The 22,879-nt window shown below is 27.0% G+C and overlaps 1 long non-coding RNA gene across 1 annotated transcript; it reads left to right on the top strand.

Moving 5' to 3' along the window:
• Positions 1-265: 265 nt before the first annotated feature.
• LOC107451331 (uncharacterized) lies at positions 266-5,589 on the top strand. The gene is made up of 2 exons (XR_001585059.3): positions 266-406; positions 5,046-5,589. It is a non-coding gene; the product is annotated as an uncharacterized lncRNA (long non-coding RNA).
• Positions 5,590-22,879: the final 17,290 nt, after the last annotated feature.

Raw genomic sequence — 22,879 nt, 5'->3', positions numbered from 1 at the left:
AAAATATTCGTTTAATCAGATTTAAATATTGTTACTTTTTCCTATAAAAAAAGAATTGTTTACGACACGAGCTCTTTTTACTCTCGAGATTTCTATCTCATTATCTGATGCAATCTGATAATTCTGTAAACACTTCAATCATAAGTTGAATTCTTTCGTAGAAGTCAACAATTATTACTGTTAAAACGAACCAATAGTTTCTCATTTTGCACACGTATTGCTGATGATAAGAGAGTTCTGTTTTATACTTTTGCACACGGTGACTTCTGACACCGAGTGCATTTTTGCACTCAGCCCTTGTTTCGGAATGCAAAAATGGTATAAGTATCTCATTAACCTTGATTCACTTATCATTACAAGTATCTAGAGAAGAAAAACATTGTCGTCTATCTGAAATTTCTTATCGGTGAGTGAACTTTCTCTTATTATAACAGTTTGAAGTTGTTTGCTTATTTGATTAAAATCTAAATTAAATCTATTATAAATCAATCGTAATTTAAGTACTTTTTTTCTACGTCTCAAATATTTCATTAAATCTCAATTTTAATGGAATTTTGCATGATAAATATGTTTTATATTCAAAAAATAAAAATAATACTTATTAATACAAAAACTTTAAAAATATTTTTTTTAAAACAAGATCATAATTTTTTAGAATTTTTGTAAAAACTTCAAACATTTTTGGAGAACCATATAATGAAAAAAATACATACGATAAAAAAATATGTAATTGATAAATAAAAAAAATTTGTAATAAAATTTCTCTCTGAAGAAACAAAATATGCTCAAAAAACCAGAATATGGTAAAATTTACCGCTCTATGGGAGCACCAAAACGCTCTATAATTTTATACAGAATTACTTTGGTAATAATTTTAGCAAAATAATCAATAAAATTTGGTTTTGTAACATGTTATAAAATTTGGTAAATGTAGCAAAATTTGGTAATTTTATCATGATAACTTAAAATATAGCACAAAAACCATTTATTCTATTAAGCTTTTTTCCAGCTGCATATTTTTTACTAAATGTTAATTTTCGTAACCAGATTATCCAGTAAATCATTATTATATGAACGATAAAATTACAAAATAAGTGATTTAAAACCATAGATCTTACTGCCATATTTTGGGTTTTATTAACAGAATTACAATTTTTTTGCTAGAAATGTCATTACAGTGCGGTAACTTAACCAGAATTTTTTCTTCGTGTAGAATGCTTTAATTTAATAGGTTATACAGAAAAATAATTATTCTGTTAAATATTTAATTTTTCCTAAGTTGACATCCCTATGATAAAATATATCTCTATAAATGAAATGAAGCTATCTAAACCAATTATGGTGCAAAATTTATGTCACTTAAAAAACTTAGTGAAAGAATATGTTAAGTGATACTTTCATGACTTTTAAAAACAAAATTGAATGGCATATTGGAAAATGGTTTTCAATTGAGAATTAATTTCCTATTTAAAACTCAGTGTAACATTCTGATAAATTCGGAAATTATTCTTCGTAATATTTTTCTAAGTTGATTTTTTTCATTTGCTTGCAATAATTTTATTTCGTTTATGATATTAACTGCACCTATCTTAACCTATAATTCTTATAATTCAATTTTAAAACATTTTAATAGCCTGGCTAAAACATTTTAATAGCCAAAGCATTGTTAAGTGATATTTTCACGAGTTTGTGAGAAAAACAACTTTGCATATTGGAATGCTAAAAGAAAATTTCCAATTGTAAACTCTCTTAATCAATACAATTAATTGATGATCCATATTTATTACCGAATGTAACATTCTGATTAATTGATAAATTCGGAAACTTGAAAGTTTTAAATTTTCTCTTAAAAACTTTTTGTTTTGCTTAAAATAGATTTTAATTATAAAAAACAAAATAGCTTTTTCAAACATTGCATGAATTGCTCATGGGTTTTTTTCAAATAAAATTTAAATACTTTTCTTGACTATAATTTTATTTCTTAACTTCTTTAATTAAACTAATATTTTACGTATAATAATTTTAATTAAACTAATATTTCTATATTATTTACCTTATTTTATCAGCTTAGGTAATATACATAAATACTAGTAATAACTTATTTATCAAATGCGTGTATCAAAGATAAGACAAAGAATTAGAACATTAAAAAATAGTAATTTTGCTTTTTGAAAAACTTCGAAATAATATAGTTATAAACGTGCATAAACAAGCATTTTATAATTCAAATTCTTAGGTGTTGTTTCTATTTTTTAATCGTGGGCAAAAAAATATTTTTTTGCTGAATCTGTTTCTCTTGTTAAAAGAAAATACTTTTTAATATGTATAAGGAAATGTCTAGAAATTGTATATGAAACATTCTTTTTCATTTGAAAATTCTCTCTTTTAATAAACATGTTCGAAATTTGCAACTAAAAGTAATATGTTCATAAATTCAGAAACAATGATGTTTTGATGTTTTCATACAGCATTTACTAAGTTTTTCAGTTGTTTACTTTGATTTACTTTGTTTATAATGGATTTTAACGTGTAAAAACAATATAAATATTCTAAAAGTTACAAGTAGGATTCAGTATTATTTTCATTTCTTGAACAAAATTTTTAACTATTATATTATCAATACTTTTTACCGTAGTTTGCTCCATTTTTACTAAATCTGAACATATATTACTTAAATAATTACTTGTAATTTAAATTTGTATTAAAAGCGCGTTTCAGAAGGGTGTAGATAACTGTTTTATAGAAAATATGAAGTAATGTGTGTATGTTAGTATTTAGTAATATGTTAGTATAATGCTGTGCTGATAAAAAATAAATGTTTAATGTCCTTAGAAAAGGTAAAAAATAGTTTTAAGCAAAAATTTTATTACTCAAAAGTATTTGTGATTCTATTTTTCTTTTTCTTAAACAATGTATATATTTTTATAAACTGAATTACTTTCTTTTGTTCAAAATTATAAAAAAAATCATGTTAATGCTTATATACAAAAATATATTCAATTAATAGCAATAATTGAGGGGAAATAGTTTAGGGAACAGATATATGAGTTGTTTCAAGCTTATACAGAAATTCATTCAAATGAAAAGTAAATATATTTTTAACTGCTGTATAGATTTTCTCTAACAAAAAAAAGCTAATAGAAATTTAAAAAGAAATACTTAAATAAGTAAAAATAAATAATGCTTTAAGATTTAAAAAAAATCTTAAAACTAGCCTGGACGTTTTTATTGATGTTGAATAAGCACTTCTGAATCAATAACTGAATTTTCTATTTCAATTTTTTTTAATTTTAAGCTTAAATAAAATCTTAGTTATTTTCCTAGATAAGACACAAAAATAGGTTGTTTAAATTTTTTCTTTTGAGGTTGATAAATAAAATTGGACGATAGACTTTTTAAATCTCAAAGAGGAACTTTTTTATTTTTAATATTTTACTATAATTATTAAAGCTTCAAGAAAATGTGCGGAGATTATAAAGATTTTAAAGATTATTAAGGAATTACTTAATAAAATCACTTAATTACATGTAATTAAAAATGTCCCTTGCACGAGATTTTTTTCACAAATAAAATTTAGAGCTAATGTTACATGAACGAAATTTTTTATTTACAATTTGAAACATTGTATAAAAGTGCGCCCACTTGAAAAAATCTTTTTAAAAAAATATGTTATTTTTCATCCACATAAACATGTATTCTTTAATACATTTAAAGTAATATTTTTGTTCCGAAACTTATTTGTGACTGAGGTTTGAAAAATACAATTTATTTTTCAAAAATTTGTAGCGCAACGAGCTTTTTTAATTAGGTGTAATTATTTACTATCTTTGTCATTTTTTTAATATTTATCTTTTGAAAGTTGGTATAGTTTATATTCAAAGATGCCACACAAAAAATTCTGTTTCTAGCATTAAAACTGAGAATAATATTTCCTGTTCTCTTAACATTCACAAATATTATTTTCGAAATTTATATTTGATCAAAACTTTATTTTTGATAAAGGTCCTTGGAATTACTCAGATTCCAAGAAAAAACTTCAACTTTTTTAATTTAAAACTCTTTGAATTTATTTCTTTATTTTTTTCCTTAAAAAATCTACATCGTTTAATATTATAGTTTAAACTATAACACAATTTTTATTTTGGTGAAAATTTTTCGTTGATTATTTTAGTATAATCAATTTAGATATTCATTTGATTTTTTAAAACTATTTTGTACCTCTAAATCTTTTAACATTTAGGACATTTATTTTACATCGTGATTTCACTTTAATAAGACAAAGGAATAACGAAATAGAGAAATATTTAAACAAATACTAAAGCGAGGAAAAATGAACAATTTGAATGAATAAAATCGTGTATTTCTAAACTCTTAAAATTTTTGAAGATTCCCACAAAATCGAAATTATTAGCTTAAAAAAAATAATTTCGGCACCCTTCTATCTTGCTGCCGAATTGAACAAGGCCTGACCCTTGATTTACGATTGCCCCTATGTCTATAAGTACATATTTACCCTTACTTACTGTTTTGGTTGCTTTTTGTCATTTTGAATTAATAATTGAATATTTGTCTTCTTAAAATATGTTTTATTAATACTTTTTAATTTTTTTTCTATTTTAAATAATAAAAGAAATATTTCAAGCTTTTACTTAGTTATTTTGAGTTTTAAGAGTATGAAACAATGCAAATTTTTTTGTTATTTTTATTAGCAGATTAAATGTGCGTTAAACATTTAAATGACAGCAGATATACTTTTCTGAAAGTGTGATGTCCTTGTCTCATTTTAAATTTTATTTTCGATTTAACAGGATTCACTATTGATCAAGACAATGTTTTAATATATTTTAAACCTAGAAAAAATTTTCACCAACCTTATATTTCAATTCCATTTATGTAAATATTTTTTGAGTGAACAGAAATATTATTTAAAAGTTAGAAATTTTTTATAAATTAGCCAAAGTAGCTAAAAATTAAGTCACTTCCATATTACTTAATTTATATTTGCATGCAAATCTTATCTTGTTTTTTTTTATCTCTCATTATAGTTACTCTCCTTTAAATCTTAAAAACATGCCTTGTGGATCCTGCGGACCAAATTGCACCTGCGAAAAATGCCGATGCTGTGGAGCAGGACAGTCAAAGTGTAGTACCGGATGCACCTGCAGTAACTGTAAATGCTGCAATAAAGCACGCAATTGCCGTTGTGGTGATTGCAAATGCTGCGGAGCGTCATCATGCTGAAATTCTCTTTCTGTTTGATTTCAAATATTTTCTCGCTGAATGTTAATTATTTTATCTATTAATCTGGAATTATTTTACACTTCGTAAAATTTCTTGTTTTATTTTCGCTGATGATGTTTGAAATCAACGTGTAATTTTATTTTTATTTAAGTATATAGTTTGTGTAAACCTTTCAAAAAACGAGCAAAACATTGGTTTATTTTATGTTAAGAAAATCGTGTGTTTTAAATTTTTGAAAATTTGCATATTTTTTAAACTCATAGTAAAAATATTACATGTTAAAATTATGAATTTTATATCAATGTAACACATTTTTCTTATTTAATAAAATTTATAAAAACCATAAAATGTATCTCAATTCTATTTACTGCTTATTTTTTAGTTTCATTTCAAAATTGCTCATAGCATCATTATTTGAATAAATATGTTATTAGAATAAATGTTGTAAAATGCGACTGTTTAAAAAGAGTCTTAAGCGAATGGTAATGAAATGCATTAATGAAGTTCTAAGTGATTATTGACCAGTTTTCAGACAGTTATTTTAACAAAAGCAAATTTCAATTTAAAAATATTTTTACAGATAGAATAAGAGCAAAACAGATTTTATTTTAGAACAAATTTATCAGAATCTTTCGTAACATCAAAAAAAAATTTAGAGTGACCCAATTCAAGTAGACGGTTTATTTTTATATTTTTTATTCATTGTGCAGATAATAATGTTATCTCTCTATATATATTTTTAAAAAATAATTGTAGTCTTACCATTTCATGAATAGAAAAATCTAATAATATGGTCATTACTAAACAAAGACGATCTGTGGCTAAAACCAGCATAAAAGCCATTTTACTTTTATGAATTTTTACCATAAGTAATTTATTTATCCCTTGTTCAACAGTATTTACTAGGAATATTTCATTATCATCCCTTTCTAGTAGATAGAAAAAGCATTCACAGAACAGCCCACTGTGGCTAGAGGGATGAGGCAGATAAAGGCTTTAGAATTTTGAGACGTGTGTTGGTTCAAGCCATCACAGGGAATCGAATCCCAGCACTTCACAATGTCAGCTCAGTTACTTTACCTATTTAGCTTTCACAGTTCTATAGTCAGCAATTATAATCTCCGTAATTATTATAATTTTTGTTTTAATTATTGTTTGAAATGAAAAGCTTAGAATTGCAAATGTTCCTCATTTTAACATAAACTAATTGCATTATATTACCTGAACATGCAGCATATTATGATAAAGCATATTGTGATAACATGCAGCATATGATAAAGATGTTAAGTTACTGTTTTACAATTATTACTCTGTAAATAAGTTGTATTTACGTTTCAGTTAAATTTTTAAATAAAGCTTTTTTCAGTCAACCAATGCAAATTTAAAAGGGAAAAAAACATTCCGACTTTAAAATGACTAGTTTAACTAAATAATCTTCTTTAAAAATTCTAAATTACTCTTGTCCTCATAAAAATTTGTACTTTTCTTATTTCTAAGCAACTGCCTTGCGCTATTTTATAAAAATGATTCAAAAATCAGGTAAATTTTTCTATTAAATTTTGTGGATGCTCCTCTTGCAATTATAATATTGCTATTTCGTAATTAAAAATCTTTAAAAACCTGGAAAAAAAGGCATTAAAAGTAAACCAATTGCGAAATTCGTTAGCAGAAATCGATAAAAAAAAACAGGCGATCCAATATCTTTTCAATACATTGCAACAGCTTTAAGAGATCTTTTTTCATAACTATCCAATGAATATAAATGTACACTCTCAGAAGATTCGGTTCATTAGACGTTAGATTAGATATAATAGATTATATATATAGATTAGGTAACAAAGCGTTAGATTTAATTGTTTTTGCATTCTAGTTGAACTGTAGTTTTGAGTAATCGAGTTAACCCTTTCAAGACTAATTTTTCATTTTCCAATAACAGGACAAATTACGACTTTAATAGATCAAATAAGATTTTTAAAAAAATAATAATTTTCTGGCAAAATAAAATAAAAAAGTAACTATTTGGGCAATTGTGGGAACGGGACATATATGTCCTACTGGGTTTCTAAGACGGGACACATATGTTCCAGTGGAATTTTTTAAGTTGAAAATATGTCCAGGTGGGATCGAAAGGATTAAAAACGGCTAATTTTTACGATAATATGTTAAAAATTGGAATCTTATTTAGATTGTAGCAAACTTAAGAGACACCACGGTTTAGGAGACTTCAAACTTTTAAGCAGTATAGCATCATTTGAAGACAGCTCTGGTTATATTTGTGTAATATATCATCAATTACAACTAATTTCAAAAATTTAATTAATAACTTTATGGTATCAAGTAAATAAAAAAATAAAAGAATATTTTTTTAAACAGCGTACAAACATTTCCTTAAAAATCAATTGGATATTTTATGCAAGCAAAGTCTTCGTTGCTCTTGTTTTATTTCGAACTATTTAATGATTCGCTAAAGTTTAATACCCTGAACATGAAAGGACAGGAATGGAAGTATTTGGAGCTGAATGCTCTTCTCAAATACAACAGATACTCAATTTTAATCTCGAGGGATCATGAACAAAAGGTTCACCCGTATAATCCTTATTAGATGCCAGACTCTTAATGTTGTCCCGATGCAAGGATTATACGTAACGTTATCTATGCATTATTCACTAGGAAATTTTCGACAGTCTTCAGAATAATTACCCATCCACCAGAGATTATAAGACCATAATTTTCACTCCCCTCATTGGTTAGCCGCTTCTGCCAGTGCACGACCTTTGAAGAATTGCAACGTATAATTGTGCTTGTATTTGAGGATTAAAAATGGAAGCATGTAGAAAAATTTAATTATTCCACTTTAATATGATAGAATGCGAAAATTAATTTTTTAAGCAATGTTCATTCCAGAAAATAAATATATTATAATTATTACTATGGAAGATGCCAATGATATTTACATTAGTACAAATGATTGATTTTTTGCTTAACTGGAGTTAGAATTTTTTCTTTAAAGAAATGAAAACTGGCAACAAACCACTCTGTGTCAAACTAAAGTATAAATCGGGAAATCAACATAAAAATTGCAAAAATCGGTATCATTACAAAATTTACAAAAAAAATATTACCACATTTTTGTTACACAATAAATCTAAATTTAGTATCTCTTAATATTTTTAATTGCATTTTTTCACATGGTCCTTGCATTGAGAAAAAAAGTATGATCGAAAGATCCAGAATATGGTAAATTTTACCGTATTTCTGTCTCTATGGGAACACCAAATAACTCGGTATTTTTTAAAGAAGTGCTTTGGTAAAATTAACAATAAAATATGGTTTTATCATATGTGATAGCATACGGTAAAATGTGGTAATTTTATCATGATACCTTAGAGCGTGGCATAGAAACCATTTATTTACTTTTCAGTTTTGTACTTTTTACTAAGCGTGTGGTAGTAATTTTGAAAACCAGAATCCGGTAAACCGTTACCATATGAAAAGGATTGCCAACTGAATGGTTTATGTACCATATATTTTTATTCTTTTAACTAGCAGTATATTTTTTTTCTAATCTGAAATATTCCCACACAATACGGTAATCTTAATTAATCTCAATCTTAATTAACCAGAATCATGGTGTCTTTTACTAAACATGCCATTACCATAGAGTACAGTAATTTCAGATTTTTTTCTACATGTGTATATTAAGAATCGACATCAGTAATTTTATCTATATTATAATGTATTAAATATTTTGAAGATATGATTTTCAAAATGTCGGTATTAGGTATTACACGGAGAAAAAAATTCTAGTTAAATTACCATAGTCTATGGTAATAACATTTCTAGCAAAAAAAAAACAAAATTGTGGTAAAAAAATATATGGAATTTAAACCATTTATTTAGTAATTTTTTGTTCAGACATGTTCTTATTACCTCACAATTAGTAAATATACTAAACTAGAAAGTAAGTTGAGACGAATAAATGGTTTTTCATCCCATGATCTAAGGCTGTAGTTCCCCAATGTTGCTCAGCGGAACCCTAGGGTTCCGCGTACGAGGTAAACGGGTTCCAAGAGTTAGGAAGTTTTTTCAATTCCCTTAACATTTTCTAAACACATAATTATATTTTAATCCAATCAATAGCCCATTATTTACTTAATAATTTGGTTGCTTTTACAATATTATTTAAAATAAAATGCGCATTTTTTTGGAAAAAAATACACAATTTTTCAAATAACATTGTATTAAATAAATTATGAAAAGGACATGCATTCATAAAATAATACATTCATACTTCCTATCACGCTTTTCAAACCAAAATAAAGCAACTAGATTGAAATAAAATAAGGAAATATGTTTCCCTACTATAAATTTTCAACATTTGCAGCAGCTCTTTTTAGTTTTCATTACGACGAAAACCATAATTCCGATAATTTCATTCATTTTTAACTTATATTTAAACACCAAAAATAAATTCACAACAAAACTAGATTCAACCCTTGGATTATGACTTCTACTGTCGGATAAGAAAACTAATTTTAGATTATTAATGATAAAACGATGAAAAAATATCATATTCTTCGAATTAAATATTTTCAAACTAAAGCAGTTGCTTTTAGATTAATGCGTTTATTGTCTTTATATAAAGTCGGGGTTCCGTCAAAAGAATGTTGATCATTTAAGGTTACGTAGCCGGAAAAAAATGGGAACTGCTGCGAACTGCTAAGGTATTATTACGAAATTACCAAATTTTACCATATTTACCAAATTTTAACACAGGTAGCAAAATGATATTTCACAGTTAATTTTCCCAAAATTATTACTAAAGTGCATCGGTAAAAATTACCAAAGTTTTTGGTGTTTCCATAGAGCCAGAAACACGGTAAATTTTACCATATTTATTCTGGTAGTTCTGACCATACTTTTTTTCTCAGTGTACAAATCTACAGCAAACACTTAATACAAAATGCCAAATCAATCTTCAATAATCAATCAGAATTAAATTTTCGCGCACTATACAGGGTGTTCTAAAAATCTCTCTCAATATACATTTTAAAAAACCTTAGCAAGCTATTAAAACAAAAAAGTATAAACATCGAATTATTATTAAAGCAGGGATAAACAAAAATCGTATCAAAGTCTGACAAATCATAGTAGATATTAATGAAAGTAATTAGCGCAAAAATAGCTTTAGTTTGAGGTTGAAACTTAAAGATGTTTACAATAATCATTCTTTCCTTTCTTCTTTCCTTCCAACAATCAAACCTGTTTTGTTGTTCATTACACTCGCCTTCCTGTATAGTCAGATTTTCATGCAATTCATATTTTTAATCGGTTGGATGATATTTAATGGCCCTCAAAATGTTTTTTCTTTTGTTGCTTTGATTTTTGATAAGCATTCGAAAAATACACAATACTTGAAATACATATTAAGGGCAGTCTTTACGAAGAACCCTGTATAGTTGTTTCCGGCATATTTAGCCAGGGTTTAAAACTATTTGTATTAAGAGTGATCATTATGGAACACCTTGTATTTATGAATTATTTTACATGCAATTTAGAATAATATTTTCACTGTGTAATTTTTTTATTAATTGAGCATCATACACTTTCATCTCAGTGCTAAAAAAATATAATAAATATTTTAGTTTACTTTTTTTAATAAAACATGCATTGCTCTTTTTTCTTTCGTTATATGAGAACACTTGAAACATAGAAATACTTAATTTCAATAGAAATACTTAGTTCTTAACAAAAGTACCAGTATCTAATTTATATTAACTAATAACTTATAAAGGTTTTGATAACTTTTATTTATCAACATCAATAAATAAAGTAAAATAATATCAACATAAATATCTTTAATTTATAATTTAGACTGACTCATTTTAAAACTAAAGCAACAACATGAATACGAAAATGCTAAATTAGGTATATGTTTAAATAGTAATAAATGTGGAGTAGAATTTTCTAATATGAGCAACTAAAAATGCAGTTGCAGCTGTCAGTGGCATTCTAAATTCTCAGGCAAACTAAATTCTTATCACGCAACCTCAAGCCAATGCAGACAATGAAAAGTAAATGTGTTGCAGTAAAGTCTTATCTAAACAATAGTTTGGTGAGTAATGGGCTCGTCAATCAAGCAAATTGTTTTAATAAAAAATAATAAATTACTTTTAACTAATGAAATAATTGTTAGAGTAATGATAAGTGATAATTAACTAAAATTTTAAGTTATGAATACATAAGAAGAAAGAAACTGAATAAATTAAAGGCAACAACAGCGCAAATAATGTCACATAAGCATACATGCTATTGGCTCTGTGCTATATTGAAGCATTTTTTTCAGTGTCGGAGCACAGATATGTGTCTTGGCACTGAAATCTCGGTATTTTTTATATCATTATAAATGATTTTAGTGTCATTATAGATCATTATAGTATCGAAACAATTGTATGTCTGCTTATGTGATATTATTTTTGCTCTTTTTATGTGGCATTATTTGTGTCGAAATGCAAATCTGTATTTCCATACAGATTTTCATTAGTACTTCATTATAGTATTAATAATCACATAAACAATAGTGTGTCTATTTATGTGATATTATTAGTGCTTTTTTTAAGTGGCTTAATTTGTGTTAAAATTCAACTTTGCATTTTGATACTGGAGAGAATGCTTCCTTACAGTGAAATGCAACTCTGTATTAGCAATCACATAAACAATCGTGTGCTTATGCAACTCTGAAATGCAATCGAAATGAAATGCAACTCTGTATTTTATTAAAGAGAATTCTTCATTATGGTATTGTGGGAATAGCAGCTTTCGACCATGTCAACCTTCATCCATGAAAAAGTACCCCATGATTGAATCAAGCTAGCATGTCTTATATACCACTGAATTGATGTTTTAATTTTCGTAGTGGTAGTTGCGCCACAATACTGTGGGGGGGGGGTTATCAACCATGCCAACCTTCATCTATCAAAAGGTACCTCATGATTGAATCAAGGTAGCATGTCTTATATACCAGTGAATTGATGTCTTAATTTTCCTAGTGGTAGTTACGCCACGGTATTAACAATCACATAAACAATCGTGTGTTTATGCGACTCTGAAATGCACCTCTGTATTTTAATACTGAAGAGAAAGCTTCATTATAGTATCAACAATCATGTAAACAATCCTGTGTCTATTTATGTGATATTATTAGAGCTCCTTTTACGTGGCTTAATTTGTGTTAAAATTCAACTTCGTATTTTGATACTGAAGAGAAGGCTGCATTACAGTATCGAAACAATCTGTCTGCTTATGGGACACTATTTGTGTCCCTTTTAATTTGTTTTAACTTTCCTCGTATACAGTATTTAAAAAAATGTAATGGCAGCATAAAAAATAAAAGTTATTTACTCCAACCGTATTTGACTAACAGTTATTAACAAAAAGTAAGTGAAAGAATTGTTACAGTAAAAATAATTAGTATTAAGCATTTAGAGGATATTTTGTAGATCCAGGAATGTTTTGAGAAAGGAAATAGTTGTGAAGAACCACGGCCCTGATTTAGAACTTTCCTCTCAACAGCGACACCTATCTGGAAATATTTCTACTATTCATTTTAATAAATCATGAGAGCGTGGTATTAATTATCTATGATGCAAACTTTATACTATTATATAGTATGCAAAACCTTCAGAAAACTGGAAATTTAATTAAAAGATGCCTGAATTTAAAAAGATTTAGCTTTTTTAAATGAAATATTATCTCAACTTTCAATTACTTTTAAAATTTATATTAATCTAAATTATATTACCCTCAGTAATTAATACAATTAAAAATTTACCTTCATACTACACAGAGAAAAAAGGTATCATCAAAGTTACCACATTATGGTAAAATTTATCGTGTTTCTGAATCAAAAGAAACACAAAAATGATGGTTTTTTCCAAAGCGCTTTGGTAAGGATTTTGGTAACAATTAAATATGGTTTTATAAGATGTGAATAAATTTGGTAAATGTGGTTAAATTTAGTAATTCTAATTTAATACCGTAAACCATGATATGAAAAAAAAACATTTATTAAGTTAAATGTAATTTTCATCTTTGTATTTTTTATTAAATGTAGGGTATAATAAGAACTATAACAAAGTTGTTTTCAAGACATTATTTTGAAAACCTATTATTTTAAGAAACATTTACATTTTATGAACATTATTAATTTACTGAACATTAGAACATAAATGAGCAAACACAACTTTGAACTTAAAATCTTAATCAAATAAATTTATTAATGCTAAAATTGAAATATTACTTGATTCGAACAGTTTTATGCTCCCATAAACTACGTTTCTTGTTATTTCTTTCAACTTCAATTCTATTATTTAAATAAAGAATATTCACATCCCTTGCTAAAGTAAACTAATTTAAACTTTAAATTTCACCGAAAGCACAGAAAGAGCAATAAATTGGTGTTTGGGTGGCGTAAATCTTCTATCCCTTCCACAAATTCTAAGATTTTTAAGACTTTGAAATATTAAAGCAAATAATAGTAAATTACTTTGAGGAAATAAATTTTAGTATGAACGCTCACAAAAGTTTCTCGGGTGTTACAAATGACGCTCGAGAAAATTCCAAAGTGTGTTTAATCAAGTGCGAAAGATCTCATAGAACATACAGAGACCATGACGAAGTATTGCAATATTCTTTCCAGTAATTTATGAGAAAGTTGTAAATCAAGCGTGATTCGCATTCAAAGAATACAGTTATATGATTTATGTAGGTATTCTCTCTCTTTCGTTTAAGAACTTCAACACTTGAAGCATTTCCGGAAAATTATGAAAAATTGCTCATTATATTCATGGAAAAAGTTTTTAAGATTCATTTCTCGCAGAAATCCGTTTAACGATTGATATTATATGTAAGTATTTGCATATTGTAAGATATTTTTACAGTATATTTACTCTCATTTTGGTAATGAAATAAATAATCTCTACTCAAATAATAAAGTTTTCATATAAAATTAAATAGTCCAGATGGTTACTTAAGTTGAGTTTCTTCCAGCTACGCGAAAATATGAAAGAAAAAGAAACGCTAAAGTGAGAAAAATCAAAAAATCAAACTGCATTCGTTTGACTACTTTTTGACCACAAATGACCATCTTTTAATTTTTTTTGACCACCTTTATTTTGGACATAATCCTAAAAATTAATTTCGGGGGCTAATTTTGCATTTTTACGCCAAATAAATAAAATCCAATTTTTATATTGTATTCGTTTGACCACTTTTTGACCACAAATGACCACCATTTAATTTTTTTTTACCACCCTTATTTTGAACATAATCCTGAAAATTAAATTCGGGGCTAATTTCGCATTTTTACACCAAATAAATAAAATCCAATTTTTATATCAAATTATATTTTCAAATTCAAAATCCATTTATAAAGGTATGTAAATAGAAAAATAAATCTAAAATATTATTTTGAAGATATAAAACTGTACCGAATATTGCCCAATATATTCGACGCTGGGTCTCTCACAGATTAAAGGGAATATCAGTGATAAAATGTTAGAATATGCATATTTTTCACATATTTTGTCACACGAAGAAAAAGCCCTAGTAAAATTACCGTATTGTATGGTAATGACATTTCTGGTAAAAAAAAACTATGATTCCGCTTAATAAAACCAAAATAAACGGTATTATACCATTCTTTTTCGAATTTTTCGGTTCATATTGTAACGGTTTGCCGGAAATTCTGGATTTCAAAATTTTAGTTCCTATTACTGCACTTTTCGTATATTTACTAAGAAATTCAAAGCTGAACCTTGCTCTAAGACATCATGTCAAAATTTAACAAATTGAACCCCTTTCACCTAATTTTTTTCACATATTATAAAACCATATTTTATTGTTAGTTTTACCAAAATCATCACCAATACCCTTCGGTAAAAATTACCACCTTATTAGTGTTCCCATACACAGTGAAAAATTCCAGATCAAATTGCTGTAGAAGCATTGGCACCCTAAGTGCAACATCCGTGAGATTCATTTTTCGTGAAATTCATTTTTATCGTAAAATATTATACTGTAATTTTTACAGTGGTATTTGTTTAATTACAGTGAATCAGTGAGTTCACAATAAATATTGCTATAAATATTACGGTAAAGCAGATTTTTTATTCGACAAAATTTTACAGTAAAAGTGAATTTTAGGGCACATAGTCCCGACATTGTGAGTTCTTTTTACTGTAATTTTTTACAATGGAGAGCCAAAAACATGGTAAACGTTGCTATAATCTGGTGGTTTTGACAAGACTTTTTTTCTCAGTACATGATACAAATGTGATTGTATTTAATATTTGTAAGCATAATCTCTAACTCAGATAAACCCTAAATTAACAACGCATTGTATAATTATTGAGGAAAATGTCAAATATCTAAAAAAATTCTCATCGAATTAAATATCAAAACAAATAAAAGTAAATTACTTTGAGAAAATAAATTTTAATCTGAGCTCTCGCAGAAGTTTCTCGGGTGTTACAAATCACGCTAGAAATAATTCCAAAGTTTATTTGATCAAATACGAAAGATCTCATAAGACAAACAGATTTTAAAATTTTTTTAGGTCTGTACAAGCAAAATAAAGGTACATTGTGATAAAAAGGACTTGTTCGGAAGATATCTTGTTTTTCCCGGAAGGGAAAAAACGTGAGATTTTTGTGTTACGAGTTTTTGAGTTTTGTGTTAATTGCAATTTTAAGCTTTTAGATTTAAATTGCACGTAGTATATAAATGCTCGATAACGTAGTATATAAAAACTCCAATCGTAGTATATAAAGGCTCCATTTGGTGTTAACTTGGTGTTTGGTGTTTGTATTGTCTTTTGTCTGATGTGTGCTTCTCGATATATTTGATTGTTTTTCAAGCAAAATAAGGCATTTTCTTTATTACCCAAGGATTATGAAACTTACTTAATTTTGTTCTTTAATTTTATAACCATGATTTCCAATGCACTTTTGATTCAGTATTTGATATAAACTTATTTTTAGCAGTTGTTTTGACCATTAAATTCAAAAAGATTTGAAACTCAGCATTCTTTAACTTCTGTAAAAAATTAAACCAAAAGTGAGAATAAAACAGGTAAATTGAATAAGCTATAAATGCATTAAAATTATTGAGTAAATGAAGTTTTAGACATCCGTCATGCATATTAAATAGTTGCGCATAAAAAAAATGCTTATATCAAACGATTGTTCTTTCTTTCGCTCATTAGGCAGAAATAAGCTTGACTCTAGAGAATTACCTATCATTGATGCACGTAAGTCGAATATTTACTTTAACTTTCCGATTTTATTTTTTTTCGCGAGCAAATGTCAATAAACTACGCTGCTGTCTGTAAGATATTAATAAATGTAACTAAAGAAGTATACAACAAAAAAATTATTATTTTGAAGACTTTAAATTTAAAGAAATTTTTTGGTCCGAATAGTCATGTTTAAAAAGAATCACCCACATACCATACGTTTTCCTTAATATAAAATCGTTATTATGTATTAATTTTTTAACAAAATAAAGATTCTAGTTTTTACTATATATTTAGCAAAAAGGAGGATTAGTTTAAATTACGTTGTTGAATTATTACACAGTTAGGAATATTGGAGCGTGTTGAAATATAGCGTGTTTCAAATTTGTTACTACCATAGCATAGTGTCCCTCCCCAACATTATTCTTAAAATTAAATCAATCTGATAGGATAAACTAGGATTTGTATTAAAATGTATTAATTGTTAGCTTTGATGCAAAAAATATTGCTTCGTTATAAAAGAAATCTTAAACTGGTATAATATTGATTAAAACTTTTAACCTGACTTAATAAGATAAATTACAATTAGCTTTAAAAAGAACAAAACAATAACTTTTACGCGAAAAAAAATATTTGTGATTTATTGAAATCTTAAAATAATAATATAACGTAAGAATACTAAGTCAATATACTGCAATAGGTGTTTATCAACTATGAAAAACTAAGAAAATTTTAAAAACTGAATGAAATAAGGCTTTTTACGCAAAAAAAAATATTACTACTTAATTGAAAAAATCTTAAAATCTAATTATAATGTTACCAATTTTCTGGGCAACCTAGTAAGAAAAGATTGATTTACCCTTACATATAACTTATTATTATGCTTTTTTTTAGTTTTTTAAAATTTTTAGTTCTTAAGTCAATTTTGTTTTTGTTTTGTTTTTAATACCGAACTCTTTAAACTTTTTAAAAAATTCTCTTCCCTTCTAAAATACTGTTTTGCGAACTTCTACAGGTTTTATCAGCTTTCTACCAGGGTAAATTAGAACAAATCCCTAGTATTGGTCATTAGACAGTTTACTGTCTCAACTTTGTAATGTATACAATAGAGAACAAAAGTTTTGAGACCTTACGTTTTTCTGCTCTAACTTTTTCTGTAAGTCCTTTGTATATAGGTAAAAGAAATTCATTATATTTTAAGAGTTCATGAAGACAAAAATAATAATAGATTAAAAAGTAATTATTTCATGATGAATTCATATTATTTTATGAATTTTGACCCTGTTTTTTACCTTGTTGAATGAGTCAAATTTTGTGGTAACTAAGCAGCATTTATGTTTCTGCTTTAATTTAAAGAAAAGTGCAGCTGACGCGTATCGAATGCTTGTAGAAGTTTATGGTGACAATGCTCCAACTGATAAATCATGTAGGTAATGGTTTGGACGTTTCAAGAATGGTGAAAGGTGAATGAAGAATCGTATACTATGAGCTGCTACAACCTGGCTATTCCATTACGGGTGTATGGGCTACAATTGATTCGTTTGAGCCGTGCATTACAAGAAAAATGGTCAGAATACGAGCAAAGACATGACAAAGTTATTTTTCTGCCTGATAACTCTCGGCCTCATGTCGTAAAAGTCGTAAAAAACTGTTTGGGAACTCTCAAGTGGGATATTTTACCACACCCACCGTATTCACCGGACATTGCTCCTTCTGATTACAGGTTGTTCCGACGGATGTAGCACGATTTTGCAGGTCACAGGTTCACTTCTTTCGCAGAAATCGAAAATTGGCTCCTAACTTGAATCGCCTCAAAAGATGAGACATTGTTTCCAGATGGAATTCAAAAATTGCCTGAGAGGAGGAAAAAGTAGTAGCCAGCGATGGACAATACTTTGATTAATCTGTTCAATCATTTTATTCTGAAATAAATGCATTTTTGACCACAAAATGCGGACTGAACTAATTTGTACTCCCAATAAATGGTAAAAAATACATATTTTTACCCTTTTTGATCTATTTTTCTATTAAATTATTACAAAATTATACTTTTAACGTTAAAAAATTTATTACAGTTTAAATGTGGATGATAAATGAAATAAAAGTAACAATACAAAGTATTTTAAAATTTTTATAGAACTTACTACTTTTGATCCTGGTGTCTATAAATATTGTGAATAAATTATGATTCCAAAGTAGAAAATACATCACAGTTTAAGTTTCCATGAAATAACAAAATTGTTTTTAAATAGTGAGAAATAACGGATCATACCATTTTTGATGCATTCCTTCCTTATTTTCAGAAAGAAAAAAAAACTTCTTGTTTAATAAGATATTTCAGAATTGTTGGCAGGCATGGCTTCACTTTTCAATGGAAACTAAAAAATACTTCTTTTCTTCAACAAAAAAAAAAGCAGGAATCCGATGCAATAAAAAAATAAATACAAGAAATTTATTAGATACATCGCTTTAGTCAATATGTTCCTGTTATTTGTGACCTACTTCAGACTTGAAGGACTTTTCAATTTTTCATGATTTCAGTTCTCGAGATTTTGTTTCTTGGCTTCTGCGTTTAGAGAGCCTGAAATCAATTTTCCCCTTACGCCGAGATATTTTCTATTTCGAACTCAAGAGTAAAATACTATTCTTTTTTCTCTGAAATTTATGAACTTTTGCAAGGAGTGAGAACATTATAAAATATTTTTTATCTTGTACATAAAATAAGTCTCTGCACATTAAACCGGAAATGCACTTCGTAGTAGTATTCAGACAAATAAATTGATACATACTTGGATTTATGACGGACTGTCTGAGGGAAATTAAACCATTTTTGCGTTAACGGGAAAATAAAAAATAAAAACCTCACACGTCCAGCTCGACTACGAGTGAAAGAAAATATTTTAACAGAAATTCAAGTAATACTAGCCTATTTCAAAGGACTAAATTCACGGTGACCATCGATGAAAGGGCGACTAAATACAACAAATGGCGATTAAAAAATTGTATACCAGTCGCCACCCGATTGCTTTTTTCAACAAAAATTTACTCCATGTGCATAGTATTATTTTCTTAGTAAGGGCTAAGATCATTATGAAGATTTTATAACATTTGAAAAATATTCAATTTTACGGTTGTTTATTGGAATTTTTCTTCATTTTAAAAATGAACCCCGTTGTGTTTACCATATTTAGCCTAATACTTCAAAAGAATATCGACAGTTTTTTTAATCGTCAAAAATTTTAAATTTTTTAAAAGAGAATCATTATTAAAAAGGCTACAACTGGCCTTACAGCAGCTTGAATCATAATTTTATCCTATTTACTTAGAAGCCTCATATGAGAATTTACTCGCGAAACTTTACGCTTACTCATATGTAAGGATATCCTACGCTTAATACCCTCGTAACTTGAATGCAAATCTTCATACAAATAGAATTCCTACATTATAGGAATAAGCATACTTCTATGAAGAATATATAGTTTAAATTAACTTGCATTTATGAGGCATTTGAGAGAAAATATGGAATACACTCAGTTTGGCCACAGTAGAACTCTAAACTTATAAGTCGTACACTATTCTTTACTCATTGTGACAAAACCAGTGTGAGACTATAAATAAGCTCCTTTTCTAAATATAAAATGCTGAACATTGTTTAATAAAAATAGGTAATACACTATTAAATAAAGATAGGAGAAAAAGACTGCTTAATAAACAAAATTATTAAATACTGCTTGATTTAGATGAGTGAAAGATAAGCATGATTTTTTTATAATAAAGATAAGCATGAAACACTTTTTCTCACTTTCTGAATATAAGATGTTGAATATTGTTTCGTAAAGATAGGTGAAGCACTATTAAATAAAGATAAGTGAGAGAGGTTGCTTAATAAAAAAGATATTAAACACTGTTTGATTTAGATGAGTGAAAGATTCTTTTAATAAAGATGAGCATGAAACACTTTTTCTCACTTTCTAAATAAGATGTTAAATATTGTTTCGTAAAGATAGGTGAAGCACTATTAAATAAATATAGGTGAGAAAGGCTGCTTAATAAAGAAAGGAATTAAGCACTGTTTGATTTAGATGAGAGAAACACTTCTTAAACAAAAATAAGCATGAAACACTTTTTCTCACTTTCTAATTATAAGATGCTGAACATTGTTTAATAAAGATAGGTGAAACACTATTAAATAAAGATAGGTGAGAACGGCTGCTTAATTAAGAAGGATATTAAGCACTGATTGATTAAGATGAGTGAAACGCTTTTGAAATAAAGATAAGCATGAAACACTTTTTTTAATAAAGTTACACTATAAGGAAATTCCTTAAAGATTACGATAAAAAATACCAGTACTAAGGGTATCAGCTTTTCTAACATGCAATTTTATGCCATAATCTTTTCAGTAATATTTATATGTCTGTTTCGTTGTATTCAGTTTTATAAATTCCATGTGATTTTAGTAAGAAAAATTTGTAGTATGCATTTACCTAAGATTTATTTCAAAACTGTTTGTTTGGAGCTTTCGTGTCCTTTTGTGGACTTTGTGCCATTAAATTCTACATTCAATTCAATTCAATTCAATTCAACATTAATATTTAGTGAATACAGTGATTCAATAAACAATTCTGAAAAAATTACTGTTAACCAGGTTTTTTGCTTCGCAAAAATAGATTTGAAGGTAAAAAGTGAGTACCAGTACTTTTAACGGTAATTTTTCTAGATTTTCTTTTTACAATATAGGCATAGAACACNACTTCCAGTCTGTAATGAATTTCAAGCCAGGTGATGTAAAGATAATTTTGGAACACCCTGTATTTAGTGAATACAATGATTCAATAAACAATTCTGAAAAAATTACTGTTAACCAGGTTTTTTGCTTCGTAAAAATAGATTTGAAGGTAAAAAGTGAGTACCAGTACTTTTAACGGTAATTTTTCTAGATTTTCTTTTTACAATATAGGCATAGAACACGTTTCAATTAGAATAGGAGAGTGAAACACTCTTCAATAATTATTTTTAATAATTTCAGAAATTATTTTTTTTTTTTTGTCATTTTAATTATAAAATCTTTTTTGTTTTTGTTTTATTAGTAATAAAAATTCTTTAACAAAACTAAAAGAACATTGAAAAAATTATAGAATACTATAATGAGAAAGACAAAAGGAAGCAACTTTGATTAAAATCCTCAAAAATAAGTGCTGCTATTTTCCAAGTGAAGAGAATCTTAAATATTTGAATGATTTCTTACAGTTTTTTAAGCTCAACTTACAAAATAGACTTAGAAATTTCTAAAAATTTCGAAACTGCCTCAAATAAACTAAGATAGAATTTCTGCGAAACTAGACACTTTTCGCAAGCATTTAAGAAAAAAAAGGTTATAAACGTAGGAGTTTTCACAACATTTGAATAACAATACTTTGCTCCAAGATTTCCAAAACACGAGAGCAAGCTTCCTGAATATATATGTTCATACGAGAAATAAAAGTTTTGTCAGAAAAATTCTTTTCCTCATGTAAATCAGTTTCTACCTATAGAAATATTCTCTTAAAAGGTAGGAAGAAAATGTAAACTAAATTTTTGAGGAAAAAATATGCAAAACCAGTCGGTAAATTCAATTTTATTAAATTCATTTAAGAATCTTAATGTAACATTGGTTCTCTTACCTTATCTCTCAATCACAAAAATCCGTTCTTGATACATAACTAAAGTAATTTTTTTATATTATCAGTTTTGAAATACTAATATTTTTGTTAAATGTTTTTATTATACGAAGAAAATAATTTTTTCCAACAAAATACTATATATCATTCCTAGTTTTTTATCATTTTACCATGATGCATTCATTCAATATAGTTTTAAGGAGTATTGCTTATGAACAACTTTGTAATTTAATACTGTAAACTGAAAACACACAAGGGCTCGTTGTTTCATTAATAATTAATAAATGCATGAAGGATTAGATAACTTTAATTTTTTTAATGATAACAAACTTTTTTCTGGAATAATTATTCTTCATAACTTGGATTGAACGAAATCAACCAACTGAAGGTAATATGGAGCAGGTAAAAGAGTGATTCACAAAATCGTGACAATATTTTTTAAAACGAAAACGAGCTAGGAAATGTTATCCATCTTGTTATTTTTTAATATTGAACTTGTCTAAAATGAATTAAACGATTTTGTTAAGAATGAGATTTTTTTTTCTTTTGGCTGTCAGGAAATTTCAAATTTTAAAACCTTTCATTTTTCGTAAATGTTTTTAAGTAAAGACAAAATTGAAAATTTTCTTACAAAAAAATTTTTTTTACTGCACATTTCAACATTTTTGAGCATCCTTCTTTAAAA

The sequence above is a fragment of the Parasteatoda tepidariorum genome, chromosome 3 (genome assembly GCF_043381705.1).
Source record: "Parasteatoda tepidariorum isolate YZ-2023 chromosome 3, CAS_Ptep_4.0, whole genome shotgun sequence".
Classification (NCBI taxonomy): Eukaryota; Metazoa; Arthropoda; class Arachnida; order Araneae; family Theridiidae; genus Parasteatoda; species Parasteatoda tepidariorum.
This window is presented reverse-complemented; position numbering and strand designations above follow the sequence as displayed.